General features: G+C 41.0%; 1 protein-coding gene across 1 annotated transcript in view; it reads left to right on the top strand.

The window, feature by feature from the left end:
• Window positions 1-21,477, top strand: part of LOC128643740 (ATPase family AAA domain-containing protein 2-like) — a gene marked incomplete at its 3' end in the record, with an annotated part of 57,500 nt that overhangs the window by 13,559 nt on the left and 22,464 nt on the right. The gene's annotated exons all lie outside the window — the stretch shown is intronic.

The raw sequence follows: 21,477 nt of genomic DNA, 5'->3' as shown, positions 1-21,477 counted from the left end.
AGGACATCCCCACCAGGTTGGCAAACCACATCCTTCGCGGCCACGATGGAGCAATCAGTATCACTGATACTTGCTCCTGCTTGATGCAGGCCACTACACGAGGGAGAAGTGGTAACGGTTGAAAAATGTAAATTTGATTGAACTTCCAAGGCACTGCTAATGCATCTATTAGCTCCGCATGAGGATCCCTGGACCGCAACCCATATATGGGTAGCTTGGAATTGAGCCAGGGACGTCATGAGATCCATCTCCGGCGTCCCCCATCTAAAGCAAATCTCCACAAACACCTCTGGATGGAAAGACCATTCCTCCAGATTAAAGTATTGTCTGCTGAGGAAATCCGCTTTCCAGTTGTCTACACCCGGAATGTGGATCGCTGACAGCAAGCAGTTGTGGGCCTCCGCCCATTCCAGAATCCGAGATACTTCCCTCATTGCTAGGGAGCTCCTCGTTCCCCCCTGATGGTTGATGTAAGCCACCAAGGTTATGTTGTCTGATTGGAATCTGATAAACTGGGACGAACCCAGAAGAGGCCAAGCCTTCAGAGAATTGAAGATTGCTCGAAGTTCCAAAATGTTGATCGGGAGGGGAGATTCCTCTAGAGTCCACAGGCCCTGTGCTTTCCTGGCACCACAAACAGCTCAATGAACAACAGGTGTCCAGCACTAAGGGTACTAAATGCAAACCACAGGAGATCCACAATACTCCTAATATAATATAAAAAAAGTCCAAAAGAGGTTGCAAATACAGGAGTTTATTAAAAAAAACACACAAGGGGTAACAGAGTGAAGTTTTGGGAGTGATCCCTTTATCAAGCAAATTTTAACACTATTCACAAGCTTCTATTTATGCACAATCCCCACTAGGGGGCACACTACATACAAAATTGAATTAACTCCATCATATAAATTGAAAATTCATTACATAGTTATACAACCATTGTTTTAACAAGGCGACTGATAAATGTATAAATTCATGATAGGGATAAATGGTAAAAAATCCTACATGACTTTATGAAGAAAAAAACATATATATGTATATATACACATCCTAATTATAAATGCATCAAATTAAATACATCAATTCATCATAGTTAACAGATTAGTACATTTAATCCTAAATAATGAATATGCATAATCAATATACACCAAAGGAACAGAGAGATCCCAATCACTATTTAGGTCAGAAGGTTCTAAGGTACCAAGTTTATAAATCCAAAAGGATTTGCGTTGTTTTAAAAGAAGTTCTCTATCGCCACCACGGTGAGGTCTGGGAATAAATTCAACTGAGTTGATTTATTGCATGACCCATTTTTAAGAAGTGATATGCAAAGGGGGCTGTATCTTTTTTAGTTCTTAAATTACTTTTATGTTCGATTATCCGATCACGGATGCACCTAATTGTTTCACCTATATAGCTCCTCCCACAGGGGCATTTGATCATGTAAACTACAAAGTTACTTTGACAGTTAAGATAACTATTAATACTAAATTTGTGCCCCGTAGTTGGGTGATACAAAAACAGAACCTTTAATAAGATTACCACAACAGGAACATCCTAAACAAGGAAAGCAACCGCGATTCTTTTTGGCAATATATCTTTGGGGATTTACTTTTTTAGTCCCAATATCCGCTCTAATTAATAATTGTTGTATATTAGGTCCTCTTATATGCTGGCATTGGAATATTTTTAAATTCAGATATTTCAGGATTACACTTAGACAATATTCCTCAATGTTTTCTAATAACTTTTTGTATGACATGGCTTTGAGCATTATATTCAGAGACAAATACCATCCTCTGCTTATCTTTCTTTTTGCAATTATCTTTTTGTAATTTCCCCTTCTTGGGACATAACAATGCTTCTCTTTGAGTAGATACAGCTAAAAAAAATTTATTTTTGATGGTCTCGGGATAGCCACGTTCTAAAAATCTATTGCCCATTTCATTTAATCTGATGTTACAGACTGTGACAGACCCTTCTGTCAGGACTGAAGGAGTTAATTGTGTTTAGCTAAGAAACTAATTTCTAAAGACAGGTTTTCTGGCCTCAGCTATTGTGTGCTATAATTACATTTAAGTAATAAACAGGCCATTGTTTAATCACCCTCAGAGAGCAGACGCTAGGTGATAAGACAAGCCAAATGTGTTTAAGTTGTTATCTGCCTAAGTAAAGTATTTAAGTAATGTAATTCTACTGTTTCATAAAAGGGCGTCTTCCCCTTTTTATCTAAATGTACAAGAGTCTTTCAACCCCCCCATCTGGGGTCAAACCTGTATAAATACTAGGCATCTAGCCTTTAATAAATGTCATTCTGTTTTAAACCTGAAACTGGCTGGGTTGTGAATTGCTGATTCCCTATGCAGGACATTGTTCATCTGGTATTAACCCTTGGTACACTGTTGGTACCGTAACACAGACCTTTTAATCTGAAACAATTTTACGAACTAAGGAATTGACTCCTAGGGAGGGCTTTAAAAAAAAAGAGGGAGGGTCGGCACTATCATAACGAAGAAGGCTGTTGTGGTCAGTTTTCTTTCTATATAAGTCAACCTGCAAACCAGTGTCAGACTTGATTATCTTTGTGTCAAGGAATGATATACTCTCTTCACTCCACGAAAGTTTAAATGTAATATATAGGACTCGTGGTCATATTTAACTCCTCAACAAAAGCCATTAGGGATCCAACGTCGCCCAGCCACACACCAAAGATGTTTTCGATATAGCGCCACCAACAGGCGCCATATCGAATTAATCTATGTGAAAAAATTAACTTCTCTTCATAAATATTCATAAAAATTTGGCAAATGGCTCCCCATCCTGACAGACTTGTGTCCGTAGTCACAATCTCCCAGGATGGTCTCAAAAAGGATGTCCCTTGGGACAGGTGATCTGGACAGAGCAACCTAAAGAGTGATTCTCTCGACCTGTTATCCAGAGAAATTTGTTGAGACAGATCCGAATGATCGCCATTCCACTGCCTCAGCATGCACTGCTGAAGTGGTCTGAGATGGAACCTGGCAAAAGGAATGATGTCCATGCAGGACACCATGAGACCAATCACCTACATACACCGAGCCACAGAGGGCCTGAAGGAGGTCTGGAGGCCAAAACAAGCGGAAGTTAGCTTGCAACGTCTCTGGTCTGTAAGGAATATCCTCATGGATATGGAATCTATTATAGTACCTAGGAATTATACCCTGGTACTGGGGGGGGGAAGAGAAGAGAACTCTTTTCTAAGTTTATCTCCAATCCATGAGATCGAAGAAGATGTAGCAGATATTTCGAATGGTCCTCTGCCAGACAACAGGATGGTGCTTGAACCATAATGTCGTCCAAGTATGGTGCTACTGCTATACCTCTGGTTCTGGCCGGTGCGAGCAGAGCCCCCAGAACCTTCGTAAAACCTCTTGGAACAGTAGCCAGACCAAACGACAGTGTAATAAACTGGAAGTGTTGGTCCAGGAACGCAAACCTTAGGAACTTGAAGTGTTCTTTGTGTATAGAAACATGAAGGTAACCATCCTTCATATCTATCGTGGTCATGAACTGTCCTTCCTGAACTAAGGTAATGATGGACCTTATCGTCTCCATCTTGAATGAGGGGACAGAGAAATTTGTTTAAACACTTTAGGTCCAGAATCGTGTGGACCAACAGGTTTGAATAGTATCCTAGACCTCTTTCCGCAAGAGGAACCGGGACAATGATTCCAAGTGAGGATAGTTCCCTCACGCACCCCAGAATGGCTTCTCGTTTTTCTGGCCTTGAAGACAGGTTTGACAAGAGGAACCTGCCTCTGGGTGGATGAGACTTGAAACCTATCTTGTATCCCTTGGCGATGACCTCCAGGACCCACAGATCTTGCACATCCCCAAACAAAGCGTCCGAAAAGAGCGATAGTCTGCCCCCTACCAGATCCATAGCTGGATTGGGTGCCGCCCCTTTATGCGACTGCAGGCTTCTTGTTTTGTTTGGACTTATTCCAGGACTGAGCCGGCTTCCAAGTCCCCTTGGATAGTTTTGACTTTGCGGAGGTCTGCGGACGTTGGGATTTATCCGAACGAAAGGAACAAAAATTAGGACCTTGCCCTTTAGGTTTGTTCTTATTGTGTGGTAAAAAGGCACCCTTGCCTCCCATAACCATGGAGATAATAGAGTCCAGGCCTGGACCAAATAGAATCTTTCCCTTAAATAGAAGGGAAAGAAGTCTTGACTTCGAAAGTCATGTCCACAGACAGGACTTCAGCCATAGTGCTCAGGCGAATAATCTGCATATTTGCATCACAAATAAAAGAATTAGCTACCCTTAATGCCTTAATTCTTTCTTGGATTACTTCGAGGGGACACTCCACCTCGAACAACTCAGATAAGGAGTCGCACCAGTAGGTAGCCGCTCTTGCAACCGCCACTGCCGGTTGAAACAAATATCCCGAATGTTGAAACATCTTTAACAGTTTCTATCTTCTTATCCATGGGCTCTTTAAATGACGAACTATCCTCAAGCGGGATAGTAGAACGCTTAGCAAGCGTGGAGATGCGCCATCCACCTTGGGGATGGAAACCTACAACTCCAATTGTGAATCCGGAACCGGGAATAATTTTTTAAAGGATGAAGGGAAAAATTTAGCATCAAGTCTTTACCATTCAATCTTATTAATGTTCACCATCTTTACAGGAAACGGGAAAGTCTGCGGTACAACCCTGTCCTCGTAGACCTTATCTAACTTAGGAATCAAAGGTTCCTCAGGCTCTGGGACCTCTAAAGTAGCCAAAACTTCCTTTAGCAGAAAGCGTAAATAACAGAATTTATGTTTACCTGATAAATTACTTTCTCCAACGGTGTGTCCGGTCCACGGCGTCATCCTTACTTGTGGGATATTCTCTTCCCCAACAGGAAATGGCAAAGAGCCCAGCAAAGCTGGTCACATGATCCCTCCTAGGCTCCGCCTACCCCAGTCATTCGACCGACGTTAAGGAGGAATATTTGCATAGGAGAAACCATATGTTACCGTGGTGACTGTAGTTAAAGAAAATAAATTATCAGACCTGATTAAAAAAACCAGGGCGGGCCGTGGACCGGACACACCGTTGGAGAAAGTAATTTATCAGGTAAACATAAATTCTGTTTTCTCCAACATAGGTGTGTCCGGTCCACGGCGTCATCCTTACTTGTGGGAACCAATACCAAAGCTTTAGGACACGGATGAAGGGAGGGAGCAAATCAGGTCACCTAAATGGAAGGCACCACGGCTTGCAAAACCTTTCTCCCAAAAATAGCCTCAGAAGAAGCAAAAGTATCAAATTTGTAAAATTTAGAAAAAGTGTGCAGTGAAGACCAAGTCGCTGCCTTACATATCTGATCAACAGAAGTCTCGTTCTTGAAGGCCCATGTGGAAGCCACAGCCCTAGTGGAGTGAGCTGTGATTCTTTCAGGAGGCTGCCGTCCGGCAGTCTCATAAGCCAATCGGATAATGCTTTTAATCCAGAAGGAGAGAGAGGTAGAAGTTGCTTTTTGACCTCTCCGTTTACCAGAATAAACAACAAACAAAGACAAAGTTTGTCTGAAATCCTTAGTAGCTGCTAAGTAAAATTTGAGAGCACGAACTACATCCAAGTTGTGCAACAAACGTTCCTTCTTTGAAACTGGATTAGGACACAAAGAAGGCACAACTATCTCCTGGTTAATGTTTTTGTTAGAAACAACTTTTGGAAGAAAACCAGGTTTAGTACGCAAAACCACCTTATCTGCATGGAACACCAGATAAGGAGAAGAACACTGCAGAGCAGATAATTCTGAAACTCTTCTAGCAGAAGAAATTGCAACCAAAAACAAAACTTTCCAAGATAATAACTTAATATCAACGGAATGTAAGGGTTCAAACGGAACCCCCTGAAGAACTGAAAGAACTAGGTTGAGACTCCAAGGAGGAGTCAAAATTTTGTAAACAGGCTTGATTCTAACCAGAGCCTGAACAAAGGCTAGAACATCTGGCACAGCTGCCAGCTTTTTGTGAAGTAACACAGACAAGGCAGAAATCTGTCCCATCAAGGAACTTGCAGATAATCCTTTTCCAATCCTTCTCGAAGGAAGGATAGACTCTTAGGAATCTTAACCTTGTCCCAAGGGAATCCTGCAGATTCACACCAACAGATATACCAAATTATGTGGTAATTTTTCTGGTTACAGGCTTTCAGGCCTGAACAAGAGTATTAATAACAGAATCTGAGAACCCTCGCTTTGATAAGATCAAGCGTTCAATCTCCAAGCAGTCAGCTGGAGTGGGTCGAACGGACCTAGAACAAGAAAGTCTCGTCTCAAAGGTAGCTTCCATGGTGGAGCCGATGACATATTCACCAGATCTGCATACCAAGTCCTGCGTGGCCACGCAGGAGCTATCAAAATCACCGACGCCCTCTCCTGATTGATCCTGGCTACCAGCCTGGGGATGAGAGGAAACGGCGGGAACACATAAGCTAGTTTGAAGGTCCAAGGTGCTACTAGTGCATCCACTAGAGCCGCCTTGGGATCCCTGGATCTGTACCCGTAGTAAGGAACTCTGAAGTTCTGACGAGAGGCCATCAGATCCATGTCTGGAATGCCCCACGGTTGAGTGACTTGGGCAAAGATTTCCGGATGGAGTTCCCACTCCCCCGGATGCAATGTCTGACGACTCAGAAAATCCGCTTCCCAATTTTCCACTCCTGGGATGTGGATAGCAGACAGGTGGCAGGAGTGAGACTCCGCCCATAGAATGATTTTGGTCACTTCTTCCATCGCTAGGGAACTCCTTGTTCCCCCCTGATGGTTGATGTATGAACTTGGCCCTCGCTAGCTGAGGCCAAGCTTTGAGAGCATTGAATATCGCTCTCAGTTCCAGAATATTTATCGGTAGAAGAGATTCTACCCGAGACCAAAGACCCTGAGCTTTCAGGGATCCCCAGACCGCGCCCCAGCCCATCAGACTGGCGTCGGTCGTGACAATGACCCACTCTGGTCTGCGGAAGGTCATCCCTTGTGACAGGTTGTCCAGGGACAGCCACCAACGGAATGAGTCTCTGGTCCTCTGATTTACTTGTATCTTCGGAGACAAGTCTGAATAGTCCCCATTCCACTGACTGAGCATGAACAGTTGTAATGGTCTTAGATGAATGCGCACAAAAGGAACTATGTCCATTGCCGCTACCATCAAACCTATCACTTCCATGCACTGCGCTATGGAAGGAAGAGGAACGGAATGAAGTATCCGACAAGAGTCTAGAAGTTTTGTTTTTCTGGCTTCTGTCAGAAAAATCCTCATTTCTAAGGAGTCTATTATAGTTCCCAAGAAGGGAACCCTCGTTGACGGAGATAGAGAACTCTTTTCCACGTTCACTTTCCATCCGTGAGATCTGAGAAAGGCCAGGACAATGTCCGTGTGAGCCTTTACTTGAGGAAGGGACGACACTCGAATCAGAATGTCGTCCAAGTAAGGTACTACAGCAATGCCCCTTGGTCTTAGCACCGCCAGAAGGGACCCTAGTACCTATGAGAAAATCCTAGGAGCAGTGGCTAATCCGAAAGAAAACGCCACGAACTGGAAATGCTTGTCCAGGAATGCAAACCTTAGGAACCGATGATGTTCCTTGTGGATAGGAATATGTAGATACGCATCCTTGAAATCCACCTTGGTCATGAATTGACCTTCCTGGATGGAAGGAAGAAGTGTTCGAATGGTTTCCATCTTGAACGATGGAACCTTGAGAAACTTGTTCAAGATCTTGAGATCTAAGATTGGTCTGAACGTTCCCTCTTTTTTGGGAACTATGAACAGATTGGAGTAGAACCCCATCCCTTGTTCTCCTAATGGAACAGGATGAATCACTCCCATTTTTAGCAGGTCTTCTACCCAATGTAAGAATGCCTGTCTTCTTATGTGGTCTGAAGACAACTGAGACCTGTGGAACCTCCCCCTTGGAGGAAGCCCCTTGAACTCCAGAGAATAACCTTGGGAGACTATTTCTAGCGCCCAAGGATCCAGAACATCTCTTGCCCCAGCCTGAGCGAAGAGAGAGAGTCTGCCCCCCACCAGATCCGGTCCCGGATCGGGGGCCCGCATTTCATGCTGTCTTGGTAGCAGTGGCAGGTTTCCTGGCCTGCTTTCCTTTGTTCCAGCCTTGCATAGGTCTCCAGGCTGGATTGGCTTGAGAAGTATTACCTTCCTGCTTAGAGGACGTAGCCCTTGGGGCTGATCCGTTTCTGCGAAAGGGACGAAACTTAGGTTTATTTTTGGTCTTGAAAAGACCTATCCTGAGGAAGGGCGTGGCCCTTGCCCCCAGTGATATCAGAGATAATCTCTTTCAAGTCAGGGCCAAAGAGTGTTTTCCCCTTGAAAGGAATGTCAAGCAATTTGTTCTTGGAAGACGCATCCGCTGCCCAAGATTTTAACCAAAGCGCTCTGCGCCACAATAGCAAACCCAGAATTTTTTCGCCGCTAACCTAGCCAATTGCAAGGTGGCGTCTAGGGTGAAAGAATTAGCCAATTTAAGAGCACGAATTCTGTCCATAATCTCCTCATAAGAAGAAGAATTACTAATAATCGCCTTTCCTAGCTCATCAAACTAGAAACACGCGGCTGCAGTGACAGGGACAATGCATGCAATTGGTTGTAGAAGGGAACCTTGCAGAACAAACATCTTTAGCAGACCTTCTAATTTTTTATCCATAGGATCTTGGAAAGCACAACTATCTTCTATGGGTATAGTGGCGCGCTTGTGTAGAGTAGAAACCGCCCCCTCGACCTTGGGGACTGTCTGCCATCAGTCCTTTCTGGGGTCGACTATAGGAAAACAATTTTATAAATATGGGGGGAGGTACTAAAGGTATACCGGGCCTGTCCCATTCTTTACTAACAATGTACGCCACCCGCTTGGATATAGGAAAAGCTTCGGGGGGCCCCGGGGCCTCTAAGAACTTTTCCATTTTACATAGTGGTTCTGGAATGACCAGATAATCACAATCATCCAAATTGGATAACACCTCCTTAAGCAGAGCGCGGAGATGTTCCAACTTAAATTTAAAAGTAATCACATCAGGTTCAGCTTGTTGAGAAATGTTTCCTGAATCTGAAATTTCTCCCTCAGACAAAACCTCCCTGGCCCCCTCAGACTGGTGTAGGGGCCCTTCAGAAACCATATCATCAGCGTTCTCATGCTCTACAGAATTTTCTAAAACAGAGCAGTCGCGCTTTCGCTGATAAGTGGGCATATTGGCTAAAATGTTTTTGATAGAATTATCCATTACAGCCGTTAAATGTTGCATAGTAAGGAGTATTGGCGCACTAGATGTACTAGGGGCCTCCTGTATGGGCAAGACTGGTGTAGACGAAGGAGGGGATGATGCAGTACCATGCTTACTCCCCTCACTTGAGGAATCATCTTGGGCATCATTTTTACTAAAATTTTTTATGACATAAAATACATATAGTTAAATGAGAAGGAACCTTGGTTTCCCCACAGTCAGAACACAATCTATCTGGTAGTTCAGACATGTTAAACAGGCATAAACTTGATAACAAAGCACAAAAAACGTTTTAAAATAAAACCGTTACTGTCACTTTAAATTTTAAACTAAACACACTTTATTACTGCAATTGCGAAAAAGTATGAAGGAATTGTTCAAAATTCACCAAAATTTCACCACAGTGTCTTAAAGCCTTAAAAGTATTGCACACCAAATTTGGAAGCTTTAACCCTTAAAATAACGGAACCGGAGCCGTTTTTATATTTAACCCCTTTACAGTCCCTGGAATCTGCTTTGCTGAGACCCAACCAAGCCCAAAGGGGAATACGATACCAAATGATGCCTTCAGAAAGACTTTTCTATGTATCAGAGCTCCACACACATGCAGCTGCATGCCATGCTGTCCTCAAAAACAAGTGCGCCATACCGGCGCGAAAATGAGGCTCTGACTATGATTAGGGAAAGCCCCTAAAGAATAAGGTGTCTGCCGATATAATCATATCAAAATACCCAGAATAAATGATTCCTCAAGGCTAAATATGTGTTAATAATGAATCGATTTAGCCCAGAAAAAGTCTACAGTCTTAATAAGCCCTTGTGAAGCCCTTATTTACTATCTTAATAAACATGGCTTACCGGATCCCATAGGGAAAATGACAGCTTCCAGCATTACATCGTCTTGTTAGAATGTGTCATACCTCAAGCAGTAAGAGACTGCACACTGTTCCCCCAACTGAAGTTAATTGCTCTCAACAGTCCTGTGTGGAACAGCCATGGATTTTAGTTACGGTGCTAAAATCATTTTCCTCATACAAACAGAAATCTTCATCTCTTTTCTGTTTCTGAGTAAATAGTACATACCAGCACTATTTTAAAATAACAAACTCTTGATTGAATAATAAAAACTACAGTTAAACACTAAAAAACTCTAAGCCATCTCCGTGGAGATGTTGCCTGTACAACGGCAAAGAGAATGACAGGGGTAGGCGGAGCCTAGGAGGGATCATGTGACCAGCTTTGCTGGGCTCTTTGCCATTTCCTGTTGGGGAAGAGAATATCCCACAAGTAAGGATGACGCCGTGGACCGGACACACCTATGTTGGAGAAATTCAATCCTAAATCTAAAGTCTGGTTTAGAGGCAGCAGATTCCGACTCAGAAAGAGCATCCTCTGAAGTATCAGAGGCGTCTTCATCAGCGGATAATCTTGTATCAGATAAATCCAACAAGCTAGTAGATGACCCTTGGGAAGGATAGCAATATTTGACCTTTCGCTTGCACTTAGCAGGGCGAGATAAAGCACTAAAGGCCGCAGACACTGATGTTTGTAACTGCTCAGCAAAGTCTGGCGGTAAAAGGACCCCACCAGATGGAGGCTTAGGAGTGCTACGGGAAGCTGCATGTGTATTGGGAGATGACTGTAGGGTTCGCACCCCTCACGGGACGGAGACTCCTCAGCAGAAGACGGCTCAGTGGTACTAAACATTAACTTTCTTTGACATGATTACATTATAAAGGCATGAGGAACATAATTGAGCAGGTGGGTATACCGTGGCCTCTTCACAATATAGACAGGTATTAGACTTAGGTAAAGAGGGAGTACCCTGTAACGCATCAGAATCTAACATAGCTTGCGCTTATAAAGCAGACTATTGATAATAAGATAAAACAGCACCTTTATCCCCCAATGGCTTGTCAAGGTAAATGTAAGGTTAATAAATATATATATATTTTAATCATATATTTTACGGTTAATAAATATATATATATTTATTCAGATGCTTGGCTGGTCAGTAGAAAAAGATTCATTTCATTCAGAAAGACTGACATCAATCATGTTTAGTTCTCCCCCACTTTTTCAATTACACAGGAAACTCAAAGATTACTTTAAAAGAGACATTCCTAGCTAAAGTGTGAACATGAAGCCATACCAAATTGTAATTAAAACTTCCCCCTGACAATGGAACATTTGGTCTACCCAATTTAAAACAATCACTTAAAAGGATAAAATCTGAAATAGCTGCATAAGCATAGTACTTACAGGAAACCCCTTTGATTATTTAGAATAAATGATCTGTGTTTTGGGTGGAGAAGGTGCTCGGGAGCCCTCTGGAATTTGTCACCTAAATCTTTGTGGATTCAAAGTAAGACATGTGCTGCAGACACACAGCTGGGGGGGAAGGTGACTCAAATAGAATTAAATACATTTTGCAAAGGGAACAATGCCAGTTTTCCATGTATGTTTAAAATGATTCAAATAACCCATATATGTATATATATGTTGAAATTAAACACATATTAAATAGATCATTGCTGCATGGGATATTTATATAGGAAATAAATTCAGAATTAGTATAGATTAAATAACCATTTTAATAATCCCATATTTGAAGTGCATATATATAACATGCTTTCCTGTTTTCCAGATGGAACTAAAAGATGACACATACAGGACGATACATGGGATGAAATAAATCATATCATATGAATGTGCAATAAATGTTTATAAAGTTAAGTACATCTCTTGAAATATAGTGAGATGGATATTATGGAAGTTACTTTGATGTGATATGGCTATGAAATATTGACATCTGATATTGAAATATACATTTTCTGTTAGGCTAAATAAAATATAAATGTTAACATAATTTACTAATGCAGTAAAATATAATATGTTTAATACGAAAAATTGAATAGTTAGCAATATAAATTATTCAATATAAATAATGTTAGACACATGTTTCATATCAAAATGACCAGAGAGGTAATGTGATCTTACCCGTCTGTAATTGGTATTGCGAACTTATTAATATGAAGGAATTATGGCAGTTATTACACATTTAAAAAAAATAATTATAAATGTTCAGAGATGTGTTTAAATGCATGGCTATGTTGTATGTCTGCTGCCACCAAAGGGCGATACCGGTATAGCAGTTAAAGGATTTAGCTGTTCAAAAAAAAAAAAAGGATATGTTTCCGTGGTGACCAAGGGCCAATCCAAATAGACATCCCACCTAACCAATGGGATGGTCAGATCTCGTAGGGCCACTCCCATGGTTTCATAAATGAGTGAAAAACTTATTTAAGTGAATGCAGGAAAGAGGAAAAAAGAAGGACACAGATTTTGCCAACTTGAATGATCTACTGCTGGGCGTCCAAAATACATTCATTCTGAGCAAGCTGTTCTACCTTTTTCTCAGTGATTGCAAAAATTTACTTATATATTTTCTGAGATGAAACCAGGAATCCTTGGTAACTGAACTTTCAATTTCGGTCATTGCGGTAACGTATATTTATAAAAAGAAAGAGGGTTGCAATTAATATTTTAACACAGATATATGCATAATAGCTGTAGTTTAAAATATAGTGGAAAAACATAAAGGGAGCAGTTTCATATTGTAGTTTATATTCAGTCTGTATATTGTTAAATACATATCCTTGATGCTATATAGTTTTATCTATACAACTATAGAGTGATAACTCAGAATTGGGTTTTTAAATAAATAATATATACAATTTCTGATGTTTTAATAGAGGTATAGATTGTCCTATTGTTTGAATTAGCACTGTTAGAATTGTGTTGATGGGGTATTGAGCTGTTAAAGATTTTGGAACCTCATTATATTAACAGGGTAAAATTAAACTAAGTCATATTGCTGAATGTTTGTAGCTGCTATTTTAGGTCTTATTGTAATATTTTAAATGCAGCTCTGAATGAAAGGCTGGTTTTTAAAGTAAATTTGCATGAGCTTTGCATAGCATATTTTAAATAGTTTTTGTTTTAACGCATATAATATTGACTCATTCTAATAATTACAAATATTTAAGTATCAACATGTTCATAGTTATTTAATAATAAAGAATTCAGATATTCATATTAATTTTGTTGTCTTAGTAGAAGTATATTGATTGTGGGTTCAGTCTAAAGAAAGATTGTTAAATATATTCCCTGCCATATACTCACACATTGTTTTGGGAGAATACTGCTAAGATTTTTATAAATATACTGACAGGCTGGGGCACTCACCACCTCCTATGACCCTGGCCCAACAGAGAAACCGCTTCGTCTCCTGTAAACCGCATGGTCAGGAAAGAGGAAATCAGTGTGACCACACCCGGTCACATGGTGCGCAATACAGGAACGCCCCTGCCATAGGAAAAAGCATGCCAAGCTTTTCCGGCTGCGCAGCTTACCAAAACAAAAGTAAAACCTGTATGTTCCACATCTGCCTGAGCCTCATCTCACACATGTCGCAGCATAATCATAAATACTATTATGTGATTAATTCTCCCTGTTCAATAATCTCCCTCCAGAGATATTAGCCCTTGATTCCATACAGATGAAAGGAGCCACACTGTGACCATGTCTTCTTGCGTTATCATATGTGTATAAAAAAAATAAAAAACAATCTTACTGGAATCTATGCCATGGAACAGACACAGCCTCTCAAGTTTGACAGTCTTGTAGCATCGCTCCTGACATGGACTTGAGTGATGGAAGCAGGCAGTGAAACTCGTCAACACTGATTGCTTAGGAGCTGTTAATACCAGTCTGGGGTCTCAGAAAGACTCTCCCTGCATCTCAAGACCCTAACTTTCGTCAATGCTCTCACTGAGAGGCTGAAAAGACTACTTAAAAACAATTTATGTAAGAACTTACCTGATAAATTAATTTCTTTCATATTGGCAAGAGTCCATGAGCTAGTGACGTATGGGATATACAATCCTACCAGGAGGGGCAAAGTTTCCCAAACCTCAAAAACCCTATAAATACACCCCTCACCACACCCACAATTCAGTTTAACAAATAGCCAAGCAGTGGGGTGATAAAGAAAGAAGTAGAAAGCATCAACAAAAGAAATTTGGAAATAATTGTGCTTTATACAAAAAATCATAACCACCATAAAAAAGGGGTGGGCATCATGGACTCTTGCCAATATGAAAGAAATTAATTTATCAGGTAAGTTCTTACATAAATTATGTTTTCTTTCACGTAATTGGCAAGAGTCCATGAGCTAGTGACGTATGTGATAGCAATACCCAAGATGTGGATCTCCACTCGAGTGTCACTAGAGAGGGAGGGAATAAAATAAAAACAGCCATTTTCCGCTGAAAAAATTAATCCACAACTCAAAAAAATAAGTTTATTTTCATAATTGAAAAAAAAAACTTAAATCAAAAGCAGAAGAATTAAACTGAAACAGCTGCCTGAAGAACTTTTCTACCAAAAACTGCTTCCGAAGAAGCAAATACATCAAAACGGTAGAATTTAGTAAATGTATGCAAAGAGGACCAAGTTGCCGCTTTGCAAATCTGATCAACTGAAGCTTCATTCTTAAAAGCCCACGAAGTGGAGACTAATCTAGTAGAATGAGCTGCAATTCTCTGAGGCGGGGGCCTGACCCGACTCCAAATAAGCTTGATGAATCAAAAGTTTCAACCAAGAATCTAAGGAAATAGCAGGAGCCTTCTGACCTTTCCTAGGACCAGAAAATAAAACAAATAGACTGGAAGTTTTCCTGAAATCTTTAGTAGCTTCCACATAATATTTCAAAGCTCTTACCACATCCAAAGAATGTAAGGATCTTTCCAAAGAATTCTTAGGATTAGGACATAAGGAAGGGACAACAATTTCTCTATTAATGTTGTTAGAATTCACAACCTTAGGTAAAAATTGAAAAGAAGTCCGAAAAACTGCCTTATCCTGATGAAAAATCAAAAAAGGAGACTCACAAGAAAGAGCAGAATGATTTGAGATCCTGATGGAAAAACGGACCTTGAGATAGTAGGTCTGGCCGTAACGGAAGTGGCCAAGGCGGGCAACTGGACATCCGAACAAGATCCGCAGCTTGATGAGTACACTCGGCTTTACACAAATCGTCACCACTCCCACCCACAGAAAAGGTCATACACTTGATCTAGTGTTTCAGTCTGGACTAGAAGTGTCACCAGTATCTGTAAACCCAGTTACCTGGTCAGACCATCACTCCATTCACTTCTCCATTGTATCACAATCAACCAGACACCAGCCTCAGAACCTGGTCAAACACTGCTCATTAAAAAGGGTGACACCACTGGATGTAGCATCACATATGGATCTAAGTGAACTAATGGGCACCTGCGAAGACCCCAGCTCCTTAGTCCGACAATACAACAAAACCATGAGAGACACCCTAGAAAGCATTGCACCATCTCGCATACGCACTGTCCAAACCCACAACAATGCACCGTGGTTTGATAGCTCCATCAGAGAAATGAAAAGAACAGGACGTAAGCTTGAGAGAAAGTGGCGCAGGACACATGATCCAGAGGATAAAGCCACTCTTACCAAACATCTAAATAAATATCATTCCAAGATAACTCCGAAAAAATCTTCATTTTTATCACGCGAAATTGCACTCTCCCACAATAGACCCAGGCAACTGTTTCGCACAGTAGAAAGGCTCTGCAAACCAGCATGCATGCTTAGCCCCACCAACTTTTCTCAGGATAAATGTGAAGCATTTGCGAACTTCTTCAGAGACAAGATTTCCTCAATCCGAACCACTATCACAGCAGGCCAAACAGTTACACACCAGAACTACTACAATAGAATGCCAGATTGCCCCAGTTTATGGTCCACTTTTACAAATGTGGATATAAAAAGTTAAAAACACCATACAAAAGTTGCACCCTACTACGTGTGACTTAGACCCTGCTCCAACTCAGCTCATATCTGGATGCATTGAAACACTCGCCCCAGTCCTCACAAAAATAGTGCAGTGTTCACTAAAAACGGGAGACTTTCCAGATGCTCTAAAAGAAGCTGTGGTAAAACCACTCCTAAAGAAACCTTTATTAGACCCAGACTGCATGACTAATTACAGACCAGTATCCAACCTCCCATTTCTGGGGAAAATAATTGAAAAAGTAGTGGCAACTCAACTGGAAGTCCATCTATCATGCCTAAACATATTCGATCCTTTCCAGTCAGGCTTCAGATGCCGCCACAGCACTGAAACAGCGCTAGTCAGAGTGCTAAATGATCTCCTCATGGCAAGAGACACAGGCGATTACTCCATTCTAATCCTCCTGTATCTCTCAGCTGCATTTGACACCATTGACCATAGGATTCTAACAGAGCGCTTGCAGTGCATCTGTGGTCTAGGAGGCACAGTCCTTAACTGGTTTAAATCTTTCCTCGCTGGTAGATCACAGAGAGTAATATCAGGATCAAGCTCATCAGCACCAACAGAATTGGCCTGCGGAGTTCCACAAGGATCTATCCCGTCTCCCATGCTATTCGCAATTTACTTACTACCACTGAGGGACATCATTAATCGACATGGCCTAAGGTATCATTGTTACGCTGATGACACACAACTCTACTTCTCCTTTGCTCCAGATACTACAGACCCAGCATGCCGCATAAACAGTTGCTTAACAGACCTCATAGAATGGATGAATGCTAGCTGTCTCAAAGTGAGCCCGGACAAAACAGAGTTACTCTTGGTGAGGGGACCCCGGGCATCAAAAATATCCCACGATCACCCAACTGGCCTGGAGCTTGGAGGCTCTGAACTCGTTAGTCCAGCAAAGGTACGAAACCTCGGAGTGCTGATTGACGCTGGACTATCTTTTAAACAGCAGATTTCCTCCGTAATAAAATCTGCCTACTTTCATCTGAAAAACATAGCCAGGATACAACACTTAATTCCACCGCATGATATGCCAACATTAATCCATGCATTTGTATCCTCTAAGCTAGATTACTGCAATGCACTTTACTTAGGCCTCCCAAAAAAAGAACTCCATCGCCTTCAGACAGTACAAAACGCAGCAGCCAGACTATTGACCAATCAAACTCGCTCCTGCCACATAACGCCTGTTCTCCACTCCCTGCATTGGCTTCCAATTAAATGGCAAACATATTTTAAAATTGGCCTGCTGACCTTCAAAGCCTTAAACAACCAAGGCCCACAGTACCTGAAAGAGCTCCTGACACCCTACATCCCATCCCGTTCACTTAGGTCAGCCAACACATCCCTCCTCTCAGTGCCAAGAATAAGGACAAACTCAGGCTCCAGAGCATTCTGCCACGCTGCCCCTACAATCAGAGAGGCACCGTCCTTACAGACTTTTTAAAAAAAAAAAGCTAAAGACCCACCTCTTCCATCAGGCATTCAGTCCGCTTATCTGACATTCAGAAACTCCTAACTTTTATGTCTTATGTTGGTATATTTGTAAAGTGCTTTGAGTCTCACAGGGAGAAAAGCGCTATATAAATCGCAAATTATTATTATAATTATTATACCAAAACCTGTGTGGCCATGCTGGAGCCACCAGCAACACAAATGATTGTTCCATGATGATTTTGGAGATCACTCTTGGAAGGGGAACTAGAGGCGGGAAAATGTAAGCAGGATGATAACACCAAGGAAGTGTCAGCGCATCCACTGCTTCCGCCTGAACATCCCTGGACCTGGACAGGTATCTGGGAAGTTTCTTGTTTAGATGAGAGGCCATGAGATCTATCTCTGGAAGACCCCACATCTGAACAATCTGAGAAAACACATCTGGATGGAGAGACCACTCCCCTGGATGTAAAGTCTGGCGGCTTAGATAATCCGCCTCCCAATTGTCTACACCTGGGATATGCACCACAGAGATTAGACAGGAGCTGTATTCCGCCCAAGCAAGTATCCGAGATACTTCTTTCATAGCTTGGGGACTGTGAGTCCCACCCTGATGATTGACATATGCCACTGTTGTGATATTGTCTGTCTGAAAACAAATGAACGGTTCTCTCTTTAACAGAGGCCAAAACTGAAGAGCTCTGAGAATTGCACTGAGTTCTAAAATATTTATTGGTAATCTCGCCTCTTGAGATTTCCAATCCCCTTGTGTGCGGTCAGAGATCCCCAAACAGCTCCCAAACCTAAAAGACTTGCATCTGTTGTGATCACAGTCCAGGTTGGCCGAACAAAAGAAGCCCCTTGAACTAAACGATGGTGATCTATCCACCACGTCAGAGTGTCGTACATTGGGATTTAAGGATATTAATTGTGATATCTTTGTATAATCCCTGCACCATTGGTTCAGCATACAAAGCTGTAGAGGTCTCATGTGAAAACGAGCAAAGGGGATCGCGTCCGATGCTGCAGTCATGAGACCTAAAACTTCCATGCACATAGCCACTGAAGGCAATGACTGAGACTGAAGGTGCCGGCAGGCTGCAACCAATTTCAAACGTCTCTTGTCTGTTAGAGACAGAGTCATGGACACAATCTATCTGGAAGCCTAAAAAGGTGACCCTTGTCTGAGGAATCAAGAAACTTTTTGGTAAATTGATCCTCCAACCATGTTTCCGAAGAAACAACACTAGTTGATTCATGTGAGATTCTGCAGTACATAAAGACTGAGCTAGTACCAAGATATAGTCCAAATAAGGAAACACTGCAATACCCTGTTCTCTGATTACAGAGAGTAGGGCACCCAGAACCTTTGAAAAGATTCTTGGAGCTGTTGCTAGGCCAAATGGAAGAGCAACACATTGGTAATGCTTGTTTAGAAAAGAGAATCTCAGAAACTGATCATTTTCTGGATGAATCGGAATATGAAGGTATGCATCCTGCAAGTCTACTGTGGACATATAATGTCCTTGCTGAACAAAAGGCAGAATAGTCCTTATAGTCACCATCTTGAAAGTTGGTACTCTTACATAACGATTCAAAATTTTCAGATCCAGAACTGGTCTAAATAAATTTTCCTTTTTTCACAATAAATAGATTTGAATAAAACCCCAAACCTTGTTCTTGAAAAGGAACTGGCATGATTACCCCTGAAGACTCCAGGTCTGAAACACACTTCAGGAAAGCCTGAGCTTTTACTGGATTTGCTGGGATACGTGAGAAAAAAAAAAATCTTCTCACAGGAGGTCTGTCTTACTCTGAATCCTATTCGATACCCTTGAGAGACAATGCTCTGAATCCATTGATTTTGGATAGATTTTATCCAAATATCCTTGAAAAACCTTAATCTGCCCACGGCCAACTGAGCTGGAATGAGGGCCGCACCTTCATGCGGACTTAGGGGCTGACTTTCGTTTCTTAAATGGCTTGGATTTATTCCAATTTGAGGAAGGCTTCCAATTGGAAGCAGATTCCTTAGGGGGAGGATTGAGTTTTTGTTCCTTATTCTGACGAAAGGAACGAAAAGGGTTAGAAGCCTTAGATTTACCCTTAGGTTTTTTATCCTGAGGCAGAAAAACTCCCTTTCCCCCCAGTGACAGTTGAAATAATAGAATCCAACTGAGAACCAAATAAATTATTACCTTGAAAAGAAAGATAGTAATCTAGATTTAGATGTCATATCAGCATTCCAAGATTTAAGCCACAAAGCTCTTCTAGCTAATATAGCTAAAGACATGGATCTAACATCTATTTTGATAATATCAAAAATGGCATTACAAATAAAATGATTAGCATATTGCATTAAGCGAATAATGCTAGATAAGTCAGAATCCAATTCCTGTTGCGCTAAATTTTCCAACCAGAAAGTTGATACAGCCGCAACATCAGCCAAAGAAATTGCAGTTCTGAGAAGATGACCTGAATATAAATAGGCCTTCCTTAGATAAGATTCAAGCTTCCTATCTAAAGGATCCTTAAAGGAAGTACTATCTTCCATAGGAATAGTGGTACGTTTAGCAAGAGTAGAAATAGCCCCATCAACTTTGATAGATTTTGCTGGTAAAGGATACAATTTTTTAAACCTTGAAGAAGGAATAAAAGAAGTACCTGGCTTATTCCATTTCCTAAAAATCATATCAGAAATAGCCTCAGGAATAGGAAAAACCCCTAGAGAAACCACAGGAGGTTTAAAAACAGCATTTAAACGTTTATTAGACTGAACGTCAAGAGGACTGGTTACCTCAAAATCCAAAGTAATTAACACTTCTTTTAATAAAGAACGCATATACTCTATTTTAAATAAATAAGAAGTATTTTAAATAAATAAGTAGATTTGTCAGTGTCAATGTCTGAGGAAGGATCTTCTGTATCAGATAGATCCTCATTAGAAGGATAAATTATTATGTTGTTGGTCATTTGAAATTTCATCAACTAAATGGGAAGTTTTAAAAGACCTTTTACGTTTATTAGAAGGTGGAAATGCAGACAAAGTCTTCAGGATAGAATCAGAAACAAATTCTTTAACTTCTAATGTGCATGATATACCTGTAAATTTTAAAGGAACTGCAACTGGCAATGTACTATTACTGATGGATACACTATCTGCATGTAAAAGCTTATCATGACAACTATTACAAATGACATTCGGCAAAATAATTTCTACAATTTTACAACAAATGCACTTAGCTTTGGTAGAACCGATGTCAGGCAGCAATGTTCCAGCAGAAACTACTGAGGCAGGATCAGATTGAGACATATTACAAAATGTAAGAGAAAAAACAACATATAAAGCAAAATTATCTATTTCCTTATATGACAGTTTCAGGAATGGGAAAAAATGCAAATATCAGACCTCTGATAGAGAAAAAGGCAAGAGGCAAACATCAATGGGGTATTGAAATAATGAAAAAGTTTGGCACCAAGTATGACGCACAACGTAACAAACCTTTTTGGCGCCAAAAATAACCGGAAATGACACTCGCGTCACTGACGACGCAACCGTGTGAAAGGTCTCGGCGTCAAGTATGACGCCGGAAATGACGAAATTGCGTCAGACGTATTTTTTCGCGCCAAGTATGACGCAATAAAGTTTAGCATTTGACGCACCCGCGGGCCTAATACCGCCCGCAATTTGCAAGAAGTAGTCAATTGAAAAAAAGACTAAACCCCAGGTAAGAAATACATTTCTTAAAAAAATGTTTATATTCCCCAAATATGAAACTGACAGTCTGCAGAAGGAAATACATGAACCTGACTCATGGCAAATATAAGTACAATACATATATTTAGAACTTTATATAAATGCAT

This window comes from Bombina bombina, unplaced genomic scaffold (genome assembly GCF_027579735.1).
Source record: "Bombina bombina isolate aBomBom1 unplaced genomic scaffold, aBomBom1.pri scaffold_932, whole genome shotgun sequence".
In the NCBI taxonomy this organism is placed as follows: domain Eukaryota; kingdom Metazoa; phylum Chordata; class Amphibia; order Anura; family Bombinatoridae; genus Bombina; species Bombina bombina.
This window is presented reverse-complemented; position numbering and strand designations above follow the sequence as displayed.